Source organism: Phascolarctos cinereus, unplaced genomic scaffold (assembly GCF_003287225.1).
Source record: "Phascolarctos cinereus isolate Bilbo 61053 unplaced genomic scaffold, phaCin_HiC Scaffold_2;HRSCAF=192, whole genome shotgun sequence".
NCBI lineage: Eukaryota > Metazoa > Chordata > Mammalia > Diprotodontia > Phascolarctidae > Phascolarctos > Phascolarctos cinereus.
Genome location: NW_027555625.1, coordinates 123,218,464 through 123,242,415, shown reverse-complemented (window position 1 = coordinate 123,242,415; position 23,952 = coordinate 123,218,464).

Sequence of the window (23,952 nt, the reverse complement as noted above, 5' to 3'; positions counted from 1 at the left end):
AATTTCCTCCTATTTTTAGACAACTCTAGCAACAGGATTGGCTCCATATACGTGGTGTGATTAGTGGCCAAAGGGCCCATGATACACAAAAGGTTGAGAATCTCTGCTTTGTATGATGCCTCAAAACATTTCTTCTCTTTCCCCTAGTGAGATTGGTGATTCCAAGTTGGCTCAAGTCAGAGGAGCTGAATCAGCTAATTTAGTGGGAGGGTAGACAGGATAGGAGGAGAGTGTACACATGTGCAAATTCATTTTTTTTTCTGATTTGAAATAATTCTTCTAGCCCTGTGTTTGCCACCTTTCTCAGCTGTGTCTGACATTAAACAGAGACAACTCTGGATGCCAAGGTACAAATCTCCCTCCATTACTAGCCTCGTGATGCCAGGCGTCAGCCAGGAAAAGGTAAACACATCTAATATCAGAGACCAGCAAAGCCCTCAAAGTGATGGTGCCCTGGGCAGACGTCACCCTCCTTCCAAGGGAAGTACATTCAACTCTCCTATTACAAGCTTCTATAAGGAACAGCCAGCCAACTGAGAACCTGAATTCCGTCCCTCAGTAGCCCATGCATGACCAGGTCACGATGTGATCAGTCACTGCCTGCATGCTTCTTCTCGAGCCGAGGCAGCCAAATGTTTTGGGACGGTTTATAGAGTGCTGAAATCATTCCAGAGGTGTCCCTGAATCTCCATTTGTCCCTGTCTATCACATGCCCCAAAGCCAAAGTTAGTTTTATGAGTAACAGAAGGGTCAATTTGATACAGAGATTTCTTTACTAGTCTCCAGTCCCATTTGCGGCAATAATAGTTTCCAGGAAGTTTCCAGCTTAAAAATTCACTGTGTTCCAAAAACATATGACTAGGCCTACCATTTGATTTCAGAATACACTTTCTAATATAAATACTAAGAATCATAGATTTAGACCTGGATGACTTTAAAAGTCATTTAGTCCAATTCTCTCATTTTACAAATAAGGAAACAATGTTATAGATAGTCGTTAGGTTTCCAGGCTAGCCCACTAAAAAAGTCTACTTAAAATACATGATGTTGCTGATCGGAGTTCTGGTTACTGGGAATAGGGGGTCAAGTAGAACAGAAGAGAAGAAGAAAAATTACCTTCCCCATTCCTGGGTACAGGGCAGACACTAGGCAGAAATTTGAGATAGTCAAAGTTTTCTTTGTTATCTTCCAACCTTTCTTTTTTGCAACTTCTCCCTGTATGCCCAGTGGCCTAATGTTTCTTTAGGTCCCCCACTCAAGATCCTTTACCCACTCCTGCCCTACCTAATCTTTAAGTGTATCATACTCCAGAATTATCCACCCTAACTAAGCCAAACTCTCATTTCCTTGGTGTTGAGATCTGATAAATATAAGGAATAAAGCAATCTTGAACTAATTCATACTAACATCTGAATCACTTTTCAGAGATATTTGCATTTTTAAAAAAAAAGTTTATTTAATCCAAAAGGGGTAGACCTTAAAGCTCTGCAACCGATTGAAATGAAAAATAAGTCCAAAATGTGATTGGAAAAAGTATTTTTTGTTGGAGGTGGTCATCCCATAATACCCATTTGCCCTCCATCTTTAGCTCCCCTAAGTTGTTTTCCCCTAATAGAACATAAGCTCCTTTTTTTGTTGTTTCCTGAGGGCCTGGCACACAGTGGTTGCTTAATAAATGTTTATTGATTAGTTGATTGAAGAGATTCTTACTGAGGCAGGAGTAGGACTGGGTGGACTCTGAGGACCCTTTTAAGGTCTAAATCTATAATTCTACGATTAGCTCCTGTTTTTTCATAGCTCTTTCCTGACTGCACTTCTGAACCCACAGATTCTCTAACAGTCTGAATTTTTTTTACAATGATTCCAATGGAAGAGGCATTCAGGGTCCAGCACACATATATTAAGTTTGTATGTTGTATAATAGAGAGATGAGACGGCCTGCAGGCCAGAGCTGGCAGCAGCTATTTGTATATATGTCTCTTTTGTGAGTCCAGGATTATCTGTCCTCCATTTTTCCTGGTATTGCTATCTTGCATCCTATGTGCTAAAGCTCTAGGTATCCACTGTTTTTTATGAGAAGGCAGCATTATGTGTTCTCTCTCCCTGGCCACTTGCATTAATGGGAAGTCTAGCATGACTGTGCAGGAGTGTCTAGTGAGGCAACAAGGCTAATCAAAAGGAAATTAAGAGGATTCAAGTCAGTTGGCAAACATTGCAGTGGAAAGCAATGAGGCACATGCTGCCTGCCCTAGAAAGCCAATGAGGTGCAAAGTTCTCCTGAACTTCCAAGCTATATGCACCGCAGTGATATCTACCCTTTCCAGCCCTCTGCTGCAGAGCTGTGTCTCTTATTCTTTCTGCTTTCATGTGTGACCTAGAATAGCTCCTCCAAGTTCTGTGGGCCCGAGTTTTCTCCCCTGTAGAAGGAGGACGTTTAAATGATCTCTAAGGCCTCTTCCAGATTTAGGACCTATGAACTTATGAATTCCTGCCTAATGTAGACCTACACTCTGAGGCTAACTCTTCTATGGAACTTTGCCCAGTCATGGCAGTGAAAAATGATTTCTCCCTTCTTTTCATGCATTTAGGATTTTGTTGTTCAGACTAGCACAGTGAATGGTAATGGACCTGGAGGTAAGAAATCTGAGTTTGAATCTAGTCTCAAACATTTTCTATCTGTGATCACAGAGAAGTGACTTAATCTCTGTGCCTCAGTTTCCTTATCTTTAAGATGAGGCTAATACTCATTCTATTTAACCTCATAAGAACGTTTTGAGAAAAGCTCTTGATTTAAAAAGGGAAATTATCCGAATTCTTTCATCTATGTGTCTTAATTTTACTATTACATTTTATATTCTTAGGTACCAGAGCAGTGCTCCCCAAGTGGAGACTGTGATATAATTTCAAGGGATATATGATCAACCTTTTGGAGGGTGGAAAAATAGACCACTATACCTCTCCTCCCTTCCCCCCAGTCAATTATAGGTTTATCTCCAATATAGCATCATCTATTTTTCATTCATTGGCCAACATTCATTTCCCCAACTCTTCTTCCCCAATGCTATATAAATTCCTAACCTGCTTGGTCTCAGGCATTGGCCCCTCAGGACAGGTATAACCTGACTTCAGTGGGTCCCCCAAATCAGCAACTGTCCAGGTAACCTCTGGAAGGCAGGCTATGTGCACCAAGGCAGGGATAGATGAGTAAGAGTCTCATCTTCTTCTCACCACTCACCCCTTTTTCATTTTGAGTGGGACAGAAGTAGGCATGGATGGGTTTCAATCTGCATCACAGATCTCATTACATTATTTATTGCCCCAAGCTTGCTTTTCTTTGAAATGTTCCACTTTCAGTTGACAGGCTCATCGCCATTGAAGTTATTCTGGTTTGTAACCTATTTCATCCATGACTCTGCACCTTCACTCCCCTTACATAGTCAAGTTGTTGCCAAATCTTATTTCTCACTCCAGAGCATGTGTCAGATATATCCCATTCCCTCCATTCACACAGTTACCACCCTAGTTCAGACCCTCGTCAAATCTCACCTAAACAATTCCGATGGCTTACTTGGTCTCCCTATCTTAAATCTCTTCCCATTCCCATCCCTCTTCCATAGGCTTTCCAAAGTGATCTTTTCCCCTAAAGTGCAGGACTGACCATGTTACCTGTCTTACTCAAAAAATTCTAATAACTAACTCCCTATTCATTTTAAGATAAAACCTGAACTCCGCTTAGCATTTAAAGCCCTTCGCACTCTGGCCCAACGACTGGGCTTGGCTCCTCTGCTGCTGCTGAGCTGGGTGGCTCCTCTGCTTTATTCTTTCAGAAAGGACAGAGACCCTCAGCCTGGGACTTACAGAAGCTCCTCCAGTTTTGCCCCCTTGACTAGACTCTGAAGTGTTTTCACCTTCAAGGCAGCATGTGACAGAACAGAGAGACATAACCTTTCTTACACCAGACTCTAAGGTCTTTTCTTAGATTGTTTCCTGATTCCTCAATGAAAGGCCTCACTCTAGCTCAGGGGTTTAACCTTTTTTGTGGACTCCTTTGGTCAGCTGGTGAAAACTATCTACCTTTTCTCAGGATATAATAAAATACACAGGATTACAAAGGGAATAAATTATATTAAAATAATTATATATGTGTGTGTATACATTATATGCACACACACATACATATACATATAATACACACATACACACACACACACACTCCTAGGTTAAGATCCTCTGCTCTAGCTTATGGTGATTAACTAGTTTGTTTTTATTAAATCCTCAACTCTGAAAGCTAAGCCATAGCCAGGCTATGTACATTTGTCCACAATCACAAAACAGTGCTGGATTTCCCCAGTTATGAACTCCAAAGTTTTCCAGTTGGTCAGGAAAAGCAGTTGGGAAGCAAGGTACTCAGCCCTTGGTTAGTGTGTTGTCTTTAAGGGCTGCTTTCTTAGTGTTCCTTCACATGCAAGTTATTTTTGTCTTTGTCTTTGTTCCTTTCTTTTTTTTTAAGTTTCCTTTTTTATTTTACTCAATACAGTAAGCATTTGAAAATGTTGGCCTTTCTTCCCACTTGATTCATTCATTCATTCTTACATGCTTGTAAAAATTCTCTTTAATTATTTTTAGAAAACTGATGCTAGTTGTTTGGATTGGATTATTCCCAAGGCCTCTGCCAACCAGGGCCATAGAGAAATAATCACAACTTCCTGATTACCAACATAGAAATGATAGGCATTTCTTTACCTAGTCCAAAACAAGGCCATCTTTCAGCACATAAACTTAAACTGAGTTGTAGTCTGTGGCTTTTTGTAGCTCAAATGAGTCCCATGATAATTTTTCTCTAGAAGTTCCATTCCATCATGCCAAGGTGACCTCCCTTTGGTTGTTTTTGTACAGCTATGTGGCAATGCTTGGCTTTCTTCTTCAAGTGGCCTTAGGCTGGTGATATCACTCTAGAGTCCTATTTGTGATCTCTTATAAAGCAGAGAGCCCTATGGTAACTCTAGGACCTGTAGAGTCTACCATAATATTCCATGTGAATTAAAAGTCTGGAAGAGCTACTGATTACACATGAAAGGGACTTCTGGAGTTCAAAAGCCTTATTCTAAGGATCAAGGCTTCAAAATATTCTGTTTCTATTTTCTCTACTTCAGCAGTTCAAGAACTCCAGTATGGGTTAAAGGTGTCAGCACTTCCTTGACATTCTCTGATGGGCTAAACCTAAAGAATACTGGGGGGCTGGGGGTGGGATTTTAAATAGTGGTGTGTACCACATCACCATTCTCATAACATGTGCACATGCACAGGTGTACACACAAATTTATCTAGTAGTGAATTCACTCTTATTTTGGAGGGGAGTATGGCAGGTGTAACTTCTCAGAAGTTTACCTTTCCTTAATTTTTGCATTGACCATCATTGTTCCTCAAAACATTTCAGACCAGAAAACCTCATCTTGGCCACAGCCTTTTTTTTTTTAATTTTAATTAATTTATTTGAATTATCAACAATCACTTTCATAAGCTTTTGAGTTTTAAATTTTTCTCCCCCTCCCTCCCCATCTCCATCCCCAAGACAAAGCACAATCTGATATAAACTATACATATATATTCCTATTAAACATATTTTCATATTAGTGATGTTGTAGATAAGAATTAGAACCAATAGGAGGAACCACCAAAAAGAGTAAACAAAACACAACAGAGAAAAAAAATAGCAAATAGTATGCTTCAATCTGCATTCAAACTCCACAGTTCTTTCTTTGGATGTGGATAGCATTTTCATCATGAGGCCTTTGGAGATGTCTTAGATCTTTGTATTGCTGAGAAGAGTTAAGTCTATCAATATTAGTCATATTGATAGCCACAACGTGGCTGTTATTGTGTATAATGTTCTCTTGGTTCTGCTCACTTCACTCAGCATCAGACCACATAACTCTTTCCAGGTTTTTCTGAAGTCTGCCTCTTCATCATTTCTTATAGCACAATAGTATTCCATTATATTCATACACCACAACTTGTTCAGCCATTCCCCAATTGATGGGCACCCTCTCAATTTCCAATTCTTTGCCACCACAAAAAGAGCTCTCATAAATATTTTTGTACGTGTAGGTCCTTTTCCCATTTGCATGATCTCTCTGGGATATGGCCCTAGAAGTGCTATTGCTGGGTCAAAGGGTATGCACATTTTTATGGCCCTTTCAGCATAATTCCAAATTGCTCTCCAAAATAGCTGGATGATTTCATAACTCCACAAACAATGCACTAGTGTTCCAACTTTCCCGCATCTTCTCCAACATTTATCATTGTCCTGTTTTGTCATGTTGGCCAATCTGATAGCTGTGTTGTGGTACCTCAGAGTTGTTTTGATTTGCATTTCTCTAGTCAGTAGTGATTTAGAGCATTTTTTCATACGACTATAGATAGCTTTAATTTCTTCATTTGAGAACTGCCTGTTCGTATCCTTTGACCATTTATCAATTGGGGGTCTTTGTTCCTTTCAATCAGCAAAACTGTGAAAGTATGAAAAGGGAACTTTGTTCCATCTCCATTCATTAAAAGGAGAACTATGTCAAAAAAAAATGAAAGGATTTACACTGAAATTTTTTTTTGCTGATTTAAATTCAGAAAGAATTCAGTTTTGCTATTTTGCTTATCATCTTTGCATTGTATATGGTAAATACCTATACAAAGAAATATGATTCTTTCTGAAAAGCTATTATGCTCACTGCATTATAATGTATTGTATGTCTTATAATTAAGAAGTACTTAAAAATAGAAATTAAGCTGCTTGGCTACCTACATTGATCAAATCAACTAAATTATTAGTTATTAACAGCTGTTATTTATAGAACTGCCTTACCTTCTAGGACGTACACAAAATTAAAAAAACAAATTCAATTACATTGCTCTCACAAAAATATGCTATTATTAATGATAATTTTAGTGAGAATGGGATTGATAAATAATATTTAAAAATACTATTTATTTCTTCTTTATCATATTTTTCTATTTTGTGTACATTTTATAATGTATACATCAGTAAAGTAGTATATGTATAATTAATAAATAACAAATATACACATATATATATGTGTGTATATATATACTTATACACACACAGACACATGCTTATATAAATAAATAACAAATATACCCCCAAACCCCTAAGATTTGTCAACTGGTCCAAATACTTCTGGACGTTTAGAGGGAGAAGAAATGGAAGCGGTGTCAGATTTTATATTCCTGGGCTCAAAGATCACTGCAGACGGCTATTGTAGCCACGAAATTAAAAGATGCTTGCCCCTTGGAAAGAAAGCTATGACAAATCTGGGCAGCATATGAAAAAGCAGAGAGAGTACATTGCTGACAAAGGCCCATATAGTCAAAGCTATGGTTTTTTCCAGTAGCAATGTATGGCTGTGAGAGTTGCAGAATCAATGCTTTCAAATTACAGTGCTGGAGAAGACTTATGAGTATCCTTGGACAGCAAGGAGATAAAATCACTCAATACTTAAAGAAATTAATTCAAACTATTCACTGGAAGGTTAAATACTAAAGCTGAAGCTTAAATACTTTGGCCACATAATGAGAAGATAGGACTCATTGGAAAAGACCCTCACTGGGAAAAATTGGAGATAAAAGGAAAAGGGCATGGCAGAGGATGAGATGGATAGATAGATCATATCATGGAAGCAACAAGTATGAGTCTGGACAGACTTTGGGAGGTAATAGAGGAATAGAGGGTCTTGGCGTGCTATCGTCCGTGGGGTCACGAAGAGTCAGACATGACTGAACAACTAAACAACATACATATATCGGGAGTATGTGCTGAAAACCTTTTCACTGATGGGATTCCTGATCAAAAAAGTTTGGAGACCACCATGCCAAAGGACAGCGATTGTTTTTCCTTCTATATATCCTCCACAATGTCTAATGTGTCTTTTGTGTGGTAGTGAAAACAGCCCTGGACAGAGAATACAAAACACTTGAATATCAGTCCTAGATCTTGGTCTTACTCCTAGGATTTAGAGTTTGGAGGAATCTTATGGACTATCTGGTCCTGTCCCTTGGTTGTACAGAAAAGGAAACTGAAGACCAGAAGCAAAATGACTTGCCCAATGCTCACAAATAGCATTTGAACCAGTATTTGAACCCTGATCCTCTGACTTCAAACCCAGAACTCTTTTATGGTGCTACTTATTAGCTGTGTGACTTTGAACAAATCACTTGACCCTTCTGAGCCCCAGATTCCTCTTCTATTAATAACAATAACAGTGCTTCTACTACCTATCTCACAGTTTAAAAAAATCCAATGAGATATATGTGAAAGTCCCTTATATTTATAATATAAATGAATATCAGTTTTAATAGTAGAGGTCAATGGATAAATTTATGTCCACTCTCAACTTCAGAATTATATTTACACTATGGCAATAGAGGCTCTGTTGGTCCAGATCTAACAGGATAGATAGCTATAAAGAGAAAATTATCAAAGGGTAGGGGGAAAATGAACAGAAAATTGGATAGAAAATAAATGGGAGCAAACAGATGGAGGGGCCTTGGGGGGTTAGAGGGGAAAGGGGCAGTATTGAAAAAGGAGTGACAAATTCTGGCATAGACAAGAATTGTGGCATGGGGTCAAAACTCTGTTTTTACTGTTAGTGGAAATTGCTGTTTATTGATTATTTTATGTGTAAGTATTTTGCATTATGTGTAAGCATTTTTCTTTTGCTAACCTGTAATAAAAATGGTACTGCGGAAAAAGGAGGAGGATTATAGGGTCCTATCTCTAGAGCTAAAAGGAATCATAAGGAACCTGTAGCCCAATCTTTCATTTTACAGATGAGGAAAGCAAGTCCCAAGGAGGTTAAGTGACTTGCCAAAGTTCACAAAGGTAGTTAAGTGTTAGAAGCAGGGAATGAAATCTAGTTTCTCTTACTACATTGTACCACAGTGCTTTCTAGGACAATAATTAATAATAACAGCATTTATATAACACTTGGAGATTTACAAAGTACTTTAGATTTGTTAACTCATTTGAACCATCATAACCTGAGACTCTAAGTCCCATACTCTATGCACTTTGCCACCTAGCTTGCCTAGGAAGGCAAGAAGGAAACAAGCATTTTTAAAGTGCTTACTATGTGTCAAGCTCCATGCCAAATGCTTTATAAATATTCTCTTATTTAAAACTCACAACAACTCTAGAAGTAGTGCTATCATTTTCCCCATTTTCCAAAACTGAGGCAGAAAGATGTCAAGTGACTTACCCAGGATCACACAGCTAATATATGTCTGAGGCCGGACTTGAATTCCAGGTTTTGTAAGGGTTGTCCTTGACTCCAGGCCCAGAGCTCTATCCATCTAAGGGCAAGACCCAAGAGGGCATGGGAGAAGTAAGTACAGTCATTACCAAGAAAGGGAAATGAAGTTAATATAGGGTAAGTGCTGGTCAAGCTAATATAAGAGGGCTGGAAACAAGAAGAAACCAACTTTGGAGACCACATAAGGTAGACTCTTTCTTGTCCTGGCATCCCAAGGATAAGCTAGGCCTTCAAAATGCTCCAGAACCTTTGAGACTTTCCAGGAGGTTATGGGTTGTGATTTATTTTCAGGATAGCCTGAAATCCATGGGAGTAATATTTGGTAAGGCATGACTTCTGCAAATCAGGAATTCTATACCTAGAGATAAAATTAAGGAATAGGCCCTAGAAGAACCTTGAAGCCAAGCAACCTTTGAATTCATATCTAAACCTTCCTCCAGCTAGCAGCTTAGTAGTTAATTCAAGCAGCATTGAGTTTGGCTGGTTCCAGAGAAGAAAGAGACTAAGATAAGGAAAGAAAGAGATGTGGGGTGGAACTACACAAGATGGGTCTATTTGTCTCTACACTAGCATGAGAGATATGAACCTTAAAATGCTATATAAATATGGGTTTTTATGGTTAACTTTTAACTGACTTTGTAACTTACCCTCTTCTCTGTTATATTAACCCTTATATGTCTTGGGGACACGGGTGGGGGTGGGGAGGTTAGGAGTGAAAACCCTTACAGAATCTAAACAGGTATGTGTATGTGTGTGTGTGTGTGTATGTGTGCTCGTGTGCATGTGCATGTGCACGTGTATGTTCTTATTTCAGACACATCAAGGCAGGGGAGTAGTAGAAACCTGCATCCGTTTCTGCAAAGAGAACCCAGGAGGAGCAAAAAGAAAACAACCAAAATAATCAAGAAAGGGTAGTGGCAATGAATGACCAATATGGGGGTGGGGGAGGCAAGTCAAACCCTGGTCCTTACTGGTCATTCATTCATTCATTTACTCAACAAACAGTTTTTAGCTCTACTTTGCGCAAAGCATCATACTAGGTGCTAGAAGTGAAGACACAGAATTTTTTTAAAAAGTACATATGGAATTTATTATATTTTATTATTTATTAAATTTTAAAAGAAATCAAGCCATATATCATAAACACTACTAATATAGCGTATAATCCTTTTTTTCTGTACAGAAATGCTCATTTTGACATTTAATAAAGAATAAAATAAGAAACTAAGAAAAATAGCTCCTGAAAAATAATAATAACTAAAACCAGCAAACCCTGAACTTTGAATCAAGGATGGGAGTCTCTTTCCAACAGGAGCTCAGAAAGAGTTGGTCTGAGGCAAAATTATGACGTGGGGATAAGAGATTATGTCTTCTTTTCTCCTATCCTTGGTCGTCAATCTTTATTCCCCTTTCCTAGTCCAAGCCCAAGCCCCCCCCCACTCCCAGTGGAGTGATCCAGTCCAGGAGTGTGCTGGAATCAGCTCTAATCAGCTGGTGAGAGCCTATCACTTTATTGCCCTTTAAACATTGCTTGAGCTCATCAGGAATGCAGTAGAAGGCTCAGAGACTGAAGTCATCTGCAGCCTGGAAGAGTCTAGTGACTATGCAAATAAAAACAACAACAATAACTGGCATTTATATAGAACTTTAAGGTCTGGAAATGTTTTCATACATTATCTCATGTGAGCTTCACAATATCCCTGTCAGTATCTTCCCATTCGATAAAAATTTGCTTTTAAAAATTTGCTTCATTCACACTGAAGTCTAAATAACTAATGATAGCTCAAGATGTGATGGATTTGCATTTTAGCAAAGGATGATTAATACATGCTTATGGAATGAATTAATTCTTTAAAGGGATGAAGCTATAATGGTGGGATTTTAGGTACCCACTAGTGATCAGAAAATACTTGTTTTTTCTTTTTCTTTTTCTTTGTATAGTGCCTTTTTGGTTCTAAAATAACATGTGTAGTGGGCACTGATCCTATCTATTATTCTTAGTTTTCATGTTAGGCAATGGACTATATTGACTCAAACTGGTATCCTAGTTGGAATGGAGCTTATTTCCCTACTAAGTTCCTAATTCCCTGGGCCCCACAAGAAACTCAATTTATGATCTTCTAGCAAATTACTTCTTCTTGATGACTTATCTACAAAACTAGATTAGGATGGAGATACTCATAATTGATTGGTTATATCTATTGGGCACATGGCTCTATCTCAGAGTTTATGACCTACCTTATATGAAGGTGATGAAACTATCACCCATTAAACAATTTGGAACTATACTAAAAAAGTCATTGAAATCAACATACATTTTGTACTATGACTAGTGGTACCACTGTATGGTGGGATAGCCCAAGGAGGCCAAAGAAAGAGGCACTTCCTCCAAGGGTACAAACACACACACACACACACACACACACACACACACACACACACACACGCACACACACACACACACACACACTTTTTTTTTTAACAGTACTCTGCACTAGGAAAGAACTAGAAAGAGAATTAGAAGCCATGGATTGTAGTATAGCTGAACACACTGTGACATACAATTATAACGGGAACAACAAAACAGAAACCAAAGTAATATTTAAATATGAAAAACTGAGTGCATATGATACCATAAGGAATGGTAAATAGAATCTTAGCTTAAGGCCACATGTGGCCCCCCAGGCTCTCAAGTGTAGCCCTTTGACTAAATCCAAACTTCACAGAAGAAATCCCCCTAATAAAAAGATTTGTTGTGTAACACTTGGATTTAGTCAAAAGGCCGTACCCAAGGACCTAGAAGGCCACATGTGGCCTCGAGGCCACAGATTCCACACCCCTGACTAGTCCAAACTTCTAGTTTTATAGATGATGAGATTGAGGCCAAAGAGGTTAATCCTGGGCAACCCTAGAACTTCTCTGGCAGCTGGAACATAGGAATTGTGTTTCTTATTCTAAAAATGGCTCAGAAGTCATAGTGATGGCTGCACTTGGGAACATATAGAACAGACTCGTATCTAAGGGTCATTTTTCTCTCTACAATTCACACTGGGGGAAGATGGAAGTAACTCTTGTTCAAGGCTTCTGGCCTTTTGAGGATTACAGGATTCCCAGGGTGTGAAGGCCCATTTTGAAACACTTTGAGGGCAAAACCCTGTCTGTTTAGTCTACTTCAGTTTCACATGTATCTCTTTATTTTTGAAACAGAAACTTTTTTCCTCTCGGGACTTTTCATTTTGGCTTTGTTGATGATTCCAGAGAAGGAACATTGGGAGGATTACAAACTCATGTTACAGCATATTTTAATCACAGTCCCTTCCTGGAAGCTCAGAGATCAATGTTCCATCTAGAGACTCTGTGAAATGCTTTCCAGCTTGGGCTGCTAAGAGGTTTGAGGTGGTAGGGGAGGAGGAGAGGGATAGAAATGGAGAAGGGTACTGTCAGCACTGGCCAGCTTCTCCGTACCCAGGGATCTCTCCCTCCTCTGAATTCCTGCAGCTCACTTCTTAATCATTATTTGGCATTTGCCACAGTACCATCCTGAATCATTACTTAACTGGTTCATATAGTACTTCTTTTCTTCTTAACTGTCTGAAAGGCACGCACTGTGTTCCTAACATGGTGTAATATGGGTGCTTAATAAAAAAAAATTCTTGCATGAGTGAATTCACTCATAATGTTATTACAGGTTAGACTTAGACTAGATGTCCTTTGTGGTCAATAATAATAATAAACTTACATTTATATTTTGCTTTAAGATTTAAAAAGTATTTTACACGTGTTAACTCATTTCATCCTCACAACAATCCTAGAGGGTAGCTGCTATTATTTGACAGATCTACATTTGACAGATGAGGAAACTATAGCATAGAGAAATTGTGACTTTCCCAGGGTCACACAGCTAGTAAGTGCCTATAGCAGGGTTTGAACTCAGGTCTTTCTGACTCCAAATCCTACATTCTATCCACTATGGGACATTAATATTTGGGAGAAGTGAAAAAAATCTAATTTCTCCCCCCACATCTTAACCCCAGATTATAGGAACATATAATTTAGAACTGGAGGGGACCATAGAACACATCAGTCCAAACCCTTTGTTGATCTGAATTTTAGAAAATATAGCAAAATTTAGATCTTTAATCAGAGTAAGGGAATTGCAGCTGAAGTGCCACATAGCAAATGCTGGGGTACCGAGGAGAGGGCTGGCAACAGGGTTTAGATATGGAAAGGTTTAGGCAGAGATTGTGGCCAGGATGCAGGTGGGAGGAGTTAGGGCCATTTTCACTTGCTAAGTTGTTTGGCATAATAAGCAAAAGTCCTTAGAGAAAGCTTGGAAATCTAGGGAGGAGAGAGTTTGGGACATTTACAAAATTAGTTAGAGGCTGAGAGTAATAATATCTGATTAGTCTCAGGCAATTCATGGATCTGGGAATGGGGACAAGGTCAGATTCAGTCAGCTGAGTTTGACACCGCTCATATTGCAGGTAAGGAAAATAACGCCTAAAAAAGTTAAGAGACTTGTCCAAAGTCTCAGTGAACTAGGATTCAACCCTTGTTTTTTAAGTCCACTATACCAAGCGGTATACTTTATAACTTTCCATAGGAAATTTATTTATGCTTCCAAATAAAATTAACTTTTACTTTTTTTTCCCCTCTGGAGATAAAAGAGTGAACGCCCCTGCTTTACACTTGGGTATTTCAAAGGAGTTGATTTCATCACCTCTGCTAATCATCTTCCTCACCCTAGCAGACCACTCAAGAAGGAGAAGAGCACAATAGTTCCCCACCTCCCCATCCTCTCATCCCCATCTTCAGCTTCCAGAAGACCAAATTGTGAAGTGATGTGGTCAGATCTTTACTTAAGCACAATCACTTTGGCAGCTGTAGGGTGGCTGAACTTTAGTCTATCAGTGGGGAGAGACCTGAGGAAGGGAGACTAATTGGTGAGTCTAGACAAGAGGTGATGAAGGCTTGAACTACTCTTAGCTATACGAATAAGAGAAATGAATAAGAAAAAGAGAGAGGCTGTGGAGGTAGAAATGGTTAAGATTTGGCAACTATTAAGGTGATGTGATTAAGACATCACTGGTAACTCTGAAGAGAGTAATTTCAGATGAGTGATGAGGTCAGAAGCCACAATGCAAAGGGGTGAGGAGTTAGAGGGGAGGAGCATGATGAATACATAGCTTTTTCTATCAGTTTTTCTGAGAAAGAGAAGAGAGCTATAGAATGATTATCTGAGGGTATTGGTAGGGTTTAATGAAAGGGTCTTTTTTTTTTTAAGGATGGTGGATACTCAGGCATGTTTGAAGGCTGTAGGGAAGGAATCAATAGAGAGGTTGAAGTTAACAGAGAATGGGTTGCAATCTACTACAGCAGAGGTATCAAACACACTGCTGGAAGGCAGAGCAGTAAAGGGGTATGGCCTGAACCAAATTAAAATTTAATTGGGAAATATTTAAAATAATAAATAAAAACACAACAAACACATGGTTTTCAAAATCAATATGTGGTCTGCAGGGATCCTTATGCAGGGCTTAGTGGCCTCAGTTTCTATTTGAGTTTGGTACTACTCTGCTAGACAATACAAGTGCACATGTAAAGGGCTTGGCCTTGGCAAGCAGGCTATCTCAATGTCAGAGACTAGGAGAAAGGAAAACAGAGTTGGGGAGGATGTCTAAGGGTTTTGAGATGAAAAGAATGGGAGAAGAGTGAGCTCATATGACAGGGCTTCAATTTTCTTATGGCAGGAGGCAAGGTTCTTAGTTTAGGGAGGTTATAGTGAGGAGAGGAGACGTGGGAGGTTTAAGAAGAGAACGCTGAGAAAAGCTTTTTGTGGAATGTGAGATAGGGAATCAGGGAAGAATAGAAAAGATGGCCCTGTAGCAAGGAGGGTCATGTTGAAATTAGATAATGTGAATTTATATTGTATTCAATCATCACAGTTCTGATCCTTTAGCCAGCTTTGTTCAGCCAGCACATGAGGAGGAGTAGGATGGCAGAACTAACCCAAGGCCAAGGGTTGACAAGGGATGAGTGGTATTTGGAGAGGGAACCAGGGCCTTGAGAGTTGAGGCTAGGGTGGAGTTGAATTGGCTAACTATAAGGTCAAGACTGGAGAAGCAGAGAAGTGAAGGAAGAACAGGGATAAAGGCCTGAGAAAGTACTGGGGAGTAGAGGTATTGAAGATCTCATTGAGAACAAAGAATCCATTTGAGGGTGGTAAAGCATAGAGAGAAATAGAATTAAAGGGACTTAGGGTCAGATGGAAATAGTTGGAATTCTTGGGTTGTTATCTCCAAAGAAACTAATTAACTGGTGGTTACTTTATGATGATGAGCCTCTGAGATTTGGGATCAAATACTGATTTTGACACTAAATAGCTGTGTGATCACAAGCAAGTCACCAAATTTCTGTGTCTGTGTTTCTTTATCTGTAAAATGGGGGTGATAATACCTGGAATGCACTATCATAGAGGCAGCATGGCAGAGTGGATCAAAATCTGGCCCAGAAGACAGGAAAATCTAGGTTCAAATTCTGTATCTGACACATACTATCTGTGGGACCCTGGGCAAGTCACTTTGACAGGGTGATAGGACCAGGTACCATCACCCCATCAACTTAACTCTTAGTGCTCTAAAGACTTCCCTAAAATGGCAAGTTGCCAACTTGCATTGGTGGAAGGAGTTTCCTCATCTGGGAATTCTCTATACCAATGAATTCATGAGTCTAATACCTATCCTATCCCTGCCTCACAGGGTTGTTGTGAGAAATTGTAGGGGATGTGTTTTGTAAACCTTAAAGAGCTCAATGGTATAAATATCAGCTGTTATTATTAGCAACTAGATTAGTCATTGGACAAAAGAAACCTGGGCTGTCACTAGGCCTATGCTAAATTAAATTTAGTAAATATCTTTATTTTGAACTGTTAATATAAATTTATTTATTTTTAGTTTTCAACATTTACTTCTACAAGATTTTGAGTTGCAAATTTCCACCCCATCTCGCCCTTCCCCCCACCCTAAGATGGCATGCATTCTGAATACCCCTTCCCCTAGTCTGCCATCTCTTCTATCTCTCCCCCACCCCTTCTCTTATCCCCTTCCCCTTCTATTTTCCTGTAGGGCAGGATAGATTTCTGTACCCCATTTCCTGTATTTCTTATTTCCCAGTTGCATGTGAAAATGTTTTTTTAAACATGTGTTTTTAAAACTTTGGGTTCCAAATTTTCTCCCTTCCTCCCACCCCACCCACCCTCATTGAAAAGGCAAGCAACTCAATATAGGTTATACATTTACAGTTATGCAAAACACTTCCATAGTAGACATGTTGTGAAAAACTATTTCCCTTAATCCTATCCTGCCTCCCCCATTTATTCTATTTTTCTTTTGACCCTGTCCCTCCTCAGAAGTATTTGCTTCTGATTACCCCCTTTCTCAATCTGCCCTCCTCTCTATCATCCCCCAGCTCTCCTTTCCCCTTCTCCTCCTATTGTCCTGTAGGGTAAGACAGATTTCCATACCCAATTGAATGTGTATGTTATTCCCTCCTTAAGCCAAATCCTATGAGAATAAGATTCCCTCATTCCTTCTCACCTTCCCCTGTTTCCCCTCCACTGTGAGAGACTTTTTTCTTTTTCTTTTTGTGAGATAATTTACCCCATTCTACCTGTCCCTTTCTTCTCTGAGTATCATCCTCTCTCATCCCTTAATTTTATTCTCCAGATATGACCCCTTAATCTTCAACTCACCCTGTGCCCTCTATCTATCTATCTATCTATCTATCTATCTATCTATCTATCTATCTATCTATCTATACATACATACAATTTTTTCCTTCAACTACCTTAATACTGACAAAGTTCTCATGAGTTACAAATATCATCTTTCCATGCAGGAATATAAACAGTTCAATCTTAATAAGTCTCTTATGATTTCTCTTTCCTGTTTACCTCTTCATGTTCCACTGGAGTCTTGTATTTGAAAGTCAAATTTTCTATTCAGCTCTGGTCTTTTCATCAAGAATGCTTGAAAGTCCTCTATTTCACTGAATGACCATTTTTCCCCCTGAAGGATTATACTCAGTTTTGCTGGGTAGGTGATTCTTGGTTGTAATCCTATCTCCTTTGCTCTCTGGAATATTAAATTCCATGCCCTGAGGTCCCTTAATGTAGAAGCTGCTAAATCTTGTGTTATCCTAATTGTGTTTCCACCATACTCGAATTGTTTCTTTCTGGCAGCTTGTAATATTTTCTCCTTGACCTGGGAACTCTGGAATTTGGCTACAATATTCCTAGGAGTTTTCCTTTGGGGATCTCTTTCAGGGGGAGATTGGTGGATTGTTTCCATTTCTATTTTGCCCTCTGGTTCTAAAATATCAGGGCAGTTTTCCTTGATAATTTCTTGAAAGATGATGTCTAGGCTCTTTTTTTGATCATATGCTATTCAGTAGGCAATGGAAGATTATTTGTTTTTCGTTGTCCTTTGCTCTCAAAGAAGATCAAGGAGGTCACAAAGACGATGTCTTGATTTTCATATGAATTGGATCTGAGTGAGGCAAAGCTAGGCAGTCATCAGCCCCTTCTCTCCTCCAGAGTCATTGAAGTCCACAGACAAGACTTAAGTCATGATGACTGGTGATGGCCCAGGATATAGTGAGTGGGTGACCTTGGTCTTTCTAAATAGAGGTCTTTCCCAGGTCTCAGTTTATCTGAGGTAACACCATTCAATGACTAAGGACTAAGAATTGAGACAAAAGTTGGCTCAATTTATCATCACAAAATTATCAATTCGGGAGCAGAAGACTCTTAGACTTTAAGGCCAGAACAGAAAACAATTGCTGCTTATACTAAGTCATCAGATCTTAAACAATAAGCCATACAGGCTTGGGTTAGGGACTATTATTGGCCACTCAATGAGAACCAGAGTGATTTGGGTATAAAGGCTTAGTTAAGTAGCTTCATTTTAAACACAATTTTTTTTCCCAGGGGGATATTTAAAGAAATCATAAATGAAAACTGCACAGGACAAGAAGTAAGTTGCCCCTTTTTGAAAATGAAAAAAAAAAAGTGAACACATAAAATATAAAATTTTGTCTTAGAAAATAGAAGCAACCAAAATTAATCACACAAACATCACACCAAAGTCATGGAAATGCCATGCCAAATTACACATAAATATTACATGCCAATCACACAAGATCACAGAATCATCACGCCAGTTACATGCCAATATCACATTAATTACACACTAATAGCCATGCTGATATTAAAGATAATGGCAAAATCATGCAAACATCATGATATTGTCATGCTAAAACCAGTATCACACGATCATCTTGCTAACACCACACCAATGCCATGCAGACATCATGCTGATACCATCATGTTAATATCACACAAACATCTTGCCAACACCATGCAAAACATCACACAATGTCATACAATTATCACGCCACTGTCATACAAATAATCACCTGAACATCACACCAATGTCATATTAATATCACTAAACACACCAATATCATGCCAACCACATATTAAAAATCATGCCAATATCACACCTAAATACCATGCCAATGTTATGCAAATATCACACCAATATGCCAATATCACACCAATTTCTTTTGTAAACAGAAGGGATTAAGGTGGTTGGGTTATAAAGGGCTTTAAAAACAGTCAAACAGTAGATTTTACATTTGATTCTAGAGGTTATAGCAAGCCAGTGGAGTCTATTTGAATGGAGGAGCTGACATGCTTGACTTGTACTTCAGGAAAATCAATTAGAGAGCTGAATTGAGAAAGGATTAGAGTGGAGAGAGATTTGAGGCAAGGAGATCAACCAGCAGGCTGTTGAGCTAAGGGCTTGCACCAGGTTGGTGAGGATATACTAGAGAAGGCAAAATCAATCGAACATGGTAACATACTGTGTTATGTGGGGTGAGAGGGAGGGAGGAGTCCAGGATGACACCACATTTGAGAACCTGGGTGACTGGGAGAATGGTGATGCCCTCGACAGTAACAGGGAAGTTTGGTAGAGAGGAGGGTTTGAGAGGAAAGATGTTGAGTTTAAGATGTCTGACAGATAAGCAGGATTGGAGGTCAGGAGAAAGGTGAGGACTGGACAATTAAATCTGAGTGTCATCTGCATAGAGACCATAATTGAAACCATAGGAATTGATAAGATCTTCAAGTGATCTCCTTCATCTGCAGAGGTAGAAAAGGGCCCTTGACAGAGCCTTGGGGGATACCTAAGGTTAGCAGGCATGACATGGATGAGGATTCAACAAAAGAAACAGAAGAAACAATCAGGCAGGTAGGACAATCAGGGGAAAACAGAATCAGGAAAAGCAATAGAGAAGAGTGTCAAGGAGAAGGGAGTGACAGTGTTAAAGGCTACAGAGAGATTAAGAAGGATGAAGGACTAGGTATTGGTTTCACTACTTACTACAGAAGTGATTTTAGACTAGCCACTTAATTTATCTGGACTCCAAATCCTTGACTCTGTGGATAGAATAGAGGTTATACTGGGGCAGCTAGATGTTGCAATGGATAAAGTACTGAACCTGGAGTCAAGAAGACCTGACTTCATATTCACCCTTTGATTCTTACTGTCTGTGTGATCCTGGGTAAGTCACTTAACTTCTGCTTGCCTCAGCTTCCCTATCTGTAAAATGAGGATAATAATAGCACCTATTTCTCAGGGTTGTTTGTGAGAACCAATGAGATAATAATTATAAAGCACTTAGCACAGTGCCTGGCACATAGTAAATAATATATATGTATATATATATATGTATATATATATATGTATATATATATGTATATATATGTATGTATATATATATACACATAAGCTATTAATATTATTATTATTACTGATGCCTGCCTACATTGACTATTCTACAAGACAGGAGTGCTCAAATTTCACATCCTATTAGCTCACTTTGCATAATTAAAGATTATATTACTTTTCCAGGTCAATTATTGAAATTGGCTTAATTTTGAGTAAATAAGCAGCCCTTGCTCCAGATGTAACATTTTGTTTAAAATTTAGACTCTATATCTGTAGTTACATATTTTGGCCACAAGATGGTGCTCATATAAGCAAAATAGAATTTAGTTTGTTACAATGCGTTTTTGTTTATTTGTTTGTTTTTAATTTTTGGTGGAGGAAAGAGTCTTGAGGATCTGGGGAAGTCAGGAAGGTAAAAGTAGAAACTGATCAATGAACAGATTAAGACAGGGAAAAGTGAAAGACTGGCACACACACACACACCTCCACCTAATACCAATTGGTTTACAAAAACAAGTTTAACTAAAATGATGGGGCCGGTGGAAGGAGGCAATTAAGATCATAGAAACATAGGTTTAGAGCTGAAGGCACCTTGGATGTCAGATAGTCCAGCCATCTAATTTTAAAGATCAAGAAATAGCTCCTGTTTCTTGCTCATGTTCACATAACATCTACTGCTCTTTCAATCTACTAAGGACAAAAAATTAATAATAGGTGAGTAATTTGCAGAATGACTTTGTAAAATGAGTTGGTTATTGTGTATAAATGATATTATTGAGAAATGAAGTTAAGTCAAGGTAATTGTATACTGGAAAGGCAATGTAGTATAGTGAAAAGAACCTTGAATTTGTAGTAGATGGACACAGTTTAAAATATTTGCCACTGAATAAAATTATAATCATAGATTTATAACTGGAATAGGCCTTAGAATTCATCTTATTCTTCCCCTCTCTTTTTACAGAAGAAGAAAATGAAACCCCTGATTAATAAGAGTAGTAAAAGATAGAGAGGCAGGATTTGAACCTAGGTCCATGATTCCAAATGACAAAAGGTAAAAAGTGAGAACGGCAGCTAAGTGATGTAGTGAATAGAGCACTGGGCCTGGAGTCAGGAAGCTCTGGGTTCAAATTCAGCCTCAGACACTATCTGTGTGATCCTGGGCAAGTCACTTAACCCTGTTTGCCTCAGTTTCCTCATCTTTAAAATGAGCTGGAGAAGGAAATGGCAAACCACTTTATCTTTTTTAAAAATCTGTTTATCTTTGCCAAGAAAACCCCAAATGGGGCCATAAAGAGTTGGATACAACTGAAAAATGACAAAACAACAACAAAAAGTGAGGACTTCCTATAGATAATTCTCAGGCTCCAAAGAAATCTGTCGCTTTTTATTTCAAGATGGAGTTTAGGGGCAGCTAGGTGGTGCAGGGAATAGACCTCTGGCCTTGGAGTCAGGAGGACCTGAGTTCAAATCCAGCCTCAGACACTTGATACTTACTAGCTGTGTGACCCTGGGCAAGTCACTTAACTGGATCACCTCACCAAAAAACAAAACAAAACAAAAAATCCTTGGGAAGATGGAATTTACCCAGTTCACTAAGTTTAATCTCCATTCCAAAAGGGAACTAGTTGGCTACTGTCTCTATTGTGACACACTTGGACAATCAAACCCCTAGAAACTGGAAAATAGAATCTCTAGGTCTTAAATTCAAAGCCCTCACTTCTCAGGGAGAATCCAGAACCTCAAAAAGAATTTCTTAAGAATTCCTCAACAATCCATTTACTCAAGAAAAATGTGTGTAGATATCCAGAAAGTCCATCCTTTCCCCTTCATTAAGTGTCTGTATGATTTTACACTTTCAATATCATAAGTCAGCTTGGAGCACAGCAGGATTTTAATCCCTGGCCTGCCATTACCTTGGAACAGTGTGGCCTTGTCAAGTCAGTAAACCTATCTGGGTCCTAGTTTCTTCATCTACAAAGCAGAGATATTAATAACTGCCCTACATGCTTCATGGGGTTGTTTTGATTGTAAAATTTGTAGGATAAAATTTCTTGAGAGCACATGGCTCCCCGGACATGCTGTGAGGCTGCCATGTAGAGGCCAAATCTAATGGCAAACATTAACCTTGACTTAATCTATCATCTCCAAGGCCACTCCTAATGTTGTATCAGTACCTTACACAAAGGTATTGCCAGGGAAGATTTCCATGCCACTAAAGAGACATTATCAATGCCACAGTTAAGTTTTAAATGTTGTCCATGCGGATGTTCTTATCTTCTGTGGAAAGATTATTCTCAATACCAGGAAAAAAGCCTTACCCTTTATACTTGTTAATTGTGACCACCTTGGTCATACGCTTTTCATCAGAAGTTACTAACCTGGGATATACATACCCTCATTGGACTATGTTCTGAAAAACAATAAACAACATTATAATACTAAAAAGAAGTTATGTACCAAATACAGTATTTTAATGAAAAATAATTGCTTATTTATTATGTGCATGTGCATGGTAAATACTATAAATTACCTTCTTTTCATATTGAATAGAAGGAATGGGGAAGGTTTGCTGAAAGCCTATGGATATGAGAACAAAAAAAGTTTGGGAATCCCTTTTCCACATAGATAATAAAGGTGAAAGTACTTTGAAAAAACAGAGCAAGTGCTGTAAGATGTGAGGTACAAAAATAATGATAATTTCAAAAGATTTGTAATTTCTTTAATGGGTTACCCTTATCACTGTAGTAACCAGCATCATTTTGCAACAGCTACTCTAATGGTATAGTGATGTTAGTTTAATTGTTCATTTATGACATCATTTTCATGAGACTAACTTTATACTTATAATAATAGCTAGCAATTACATAATATTTTAAGGTTTGTAAAATGACTTCCTTAGCGAAATCTTAGTAGAGAGTTTCACAAGGTGCTGTGGCTAAAATGACAAAAAACAATAGAAGTCATCTTGTGGCCAACCCTCTGGAGATGAGGCTTCTCTTTACTTTGCTAGGCTGGTCTTTGGATAAAGGACACCGAATCTATCAGCAGGGTATTACTCAAAGCCTCACAATTCTAACGAGAATTGGCTAATATTTGTAGACAGCTGCAATAGCCTTTGAGATCCCAGAATCATTTTCATGCCATGTTGAGATATGGCATCAGAATATGACTTTAATGAAGAATTATTAATAATAAAACACTGAAGTAGCATAATTTTTTTCTTTCTCCAGGTGGGAAGATGATTTGAGCAGATTCCAGGAACACTTAATGAGTAGAGGGACACAATTCATATATTCAGCTTCCTAATCTCATGATGTGCTATGATTTGTGCTTCTATCAGGTCCCTACATCACAGAATATTGAGATGTTAGATGAGAAGCATATAATTCTTTTTTAAATAAATAAATTTATTTTTTGTTTTCAACATTCACTTTTATAAGTTTTCGAGTTCCAAATTTTCCCTCTCCTTCCCCTCTCCAAGACTGCATGCAATCTGATATAGGCTGTACGTGTATAATCATATTAAACATATTTCCACATTAGTCATGTTGTGAAAGAAAAATCAGAATTATATAATTCTCTTTCTTTCTTTCTTTCTTTCTTTCTTTCTTTCTTTCTCTTTCTTTCTTTCTTTCTTTCTTTCTTTCTTTCTTTCTTTCTTCCTTCCTTCCTTCCTTCCTTTCTTTCTTCTCTTTTCTTCTTTCTTTCTTTTTTCTTTCTTTCTTTCTTTCTTTCTTTCTTTCTTTCTTTCTTTCTTTCTTTCTCCTTCCTTCCTTCCTTCCTTCCTTCCTTCCTTCCTTCCTTTTTTTTTTTGGCTAGGCAATGAAGTTAAGTGA